Genomic DNA, 2,524 nt, shown 5'->3' on the forward strand with positions numbered 1-2,524 from the left:
CCCTCTTATTGTATATTTGGTAATTGACTTGACTTCTCCATTTGGAAGTTATGTAACTATACTATTCCTTTTTTTTGTCTTGGTCATTGTTTTCATTAAAATTGATATCTCTGGTTCACTCTTTTCAATCTTGTAAGTTTGTTTTACTTTGGATACTTCTATATCCGGGTTGACTTCTGGGTGGTGTTGTCTTGTATGTTAATGCAAGATTGTTGTCTGCTTCTATAGGTTCTCTGTCCAAAGAAATTCCTTTAGTACTTTTTGTAAAATTGGTCTTTTTTTTTTTTTAACAAATTCCTTTAGTTATTGTTTATCTTGCAATGTCCTAATTTTGCCATCATATATATATATTGTTTTTTAATTTAAGGTTTTTATTGTGAATTCAATGAAATTTTATAGGGCACACCATCAGTTTCACATTCAGCAATTCATATAACTTGTTTCATTACATTGATTATAATCCCCTCCATGTACCATGAGTTAAAAGTATTTCTCTCTATCCACTTTAGCTTTTTAAAACACACACACACACACACAAAAAAAAAAACCTACTCAAGCATATATAATAATTTACATCTCCAAAGGCCACATTCTGCAAGTCTGCTCCTGGCCACCAGTTCTCAGTCCTTCTCTTCTTAGTTGATGAATCTAGAGTCCTTAGCCGCGCCGCCTCACCATGCCCCCATCTCTGCCTCCATCTCTGGCACTGCTTCCTCTTGAAACCTTGTAAACCAGTCACTTCGGGCCTTTATTGCCCCCTCATTTTAGATAGCCAATGTCTAAGTTGCCCATCCCTATCTACTCTGTGTACAGAGCGGATAGCATTGATACTTGATTTGAAGACTCTTTCCCTCTCTGTTGGTATTTAGAGTAACTACTGCTCTGAATAAAGGTCAGGTTCATCATGAAGATGTATCTTCTGTCACTGTAGCTGTTCCAGTCTGCTTGTCCTTTCTAGTGGGAATGTCTTACCTCGCAAGGTTGTCAATGGGACTCAGGATTCCACCTAAGGTCCCATACTCTGTAAAGGCTTTGCATGAGGCCTATTTCACTGGGCAAGTTGTAGAACCCCTTTTAGGTATTCCAATCAGTTATAGGCTGAAGGCGGGCTTACAAGTTTTCTCTAATCATGTTTCCCAACATTCCTTTCTATACCACTCAAGTGTCTATTTTACAATAGTAGGCAAGGAAAACTAATATTCATAAGGCAGTCAAGGATTTTAGTATTATTTACCCTCTTCAAGCTATACCTAGATCCCTGTATCCCAAAGCCCTGTTGTTCCAAGGTTGAGTATGCATCACTATTTACCTCTGTTCCACTAGGTCATGCAAACCTGTCTCAGTGTTCCCCTATCTATCTTGTTCTTCTGCCTCCTCCCCCCTTCTTGTATTGCCCTCCCCAACACCCAAAATAAACCCCCCACCCTAACCCCATTGTGGTTACCTTGTATTCCATTAGTTCTAGCCTCCATTTAAGACAGTGTATTTTATCCAGTAATCTACCTGAACTTCCCACCACCTAGATCTCTATTCTTCTGTGTTTACCTTTTTTCACATTGTAATTGTTTTGATCATAGACTGACCTCCCAGATCCTCTGTACTTATAATTTTATTCTGTTCTTGACTCTTTCATTTGTCGACTGAGTTCAGGATGACGCTGCCATGTACGTCATTCTGTAGTTGTTATGTGTTCTTGTTGGTTCTCAGTCCACAGAACTTCCTTTAGGATGTTTTTCATAGCAGGGTTGGCTTTGGAAAAATCCCTTAGCTTCTGTTTATCCTAGAATGCTTTGATTACACCATTGTATTTACTTGACAGCTTTGCTGGATAGAGAATTCTTGGGTGGCAGTTTTTTTCTTTCAGTGTTTTATATATGTCTCCCCATTGCCGTCTTGCCTGCATGGTTTCTGTTGAGAAATCTGAGCTTAATCTGATTTGCTTGCCTTTGTATGTTATATTTCTCTTTTCCCTGGCTGCCTTCAAGATGCTGTCTTTATCTTTGATTTTGGAGAGCTTGATTATTATATGTCTTGGTGATTGTCTTTTAGGGTCTATCCACCCTGGGGTTCATTGAGCTTCTTGAATGCTTAACTTTTCACTTTCCTTGATGTTAAGGAAATTTTCTTCCAGAAGCTCTTCAACTACCTCCTGTGTGGACTTGTATGATTGTTCCTGTTCTGGAATGCCAATAATTCTTATGTTATTCCTCTTCATGTTATCTAACATGAATCTTAGGCCTTCTTCAGATGTTTTTTATCCTTTTTGTATTTGTTCTTCTATGTTAGTAGTGTTTAGAGATTTATCTTCTAGCTCACTAGTTCTAGCTTCTATCTTTTCAATTCTATTCCTTTGCCCTTTCAATGAATTGTCCATTTCTGATATTCTATTATTAATCGTTTGGACCTTTTTCTGTAGGTTTTGAACTGTTTCCAGTGCTCTATCTATCTTATTTGATTGTTCCTGTAGCGTAGTGGTTACGACTTGGGCTGTGAACCGCAAGGTCAGCAGTTCGAAACTACCAGC

The sequence above is a fragment of the Chrysochloris asiatica genome, unplaced genomic scaffold, assembly GCF_000296735.1.
Source record: "Chrysochloris asiatica unplaced genomic scaffold, ChrAsi1.0 scaffold00282, whole genome shotgun sequence".
Lineage (NCBI taxonomy): Eukaryota > Metazoa > Chordata > Mammalia > Afrosoricida > Chrysochloridae > Chrysochloris > Chrysochloris asiatica.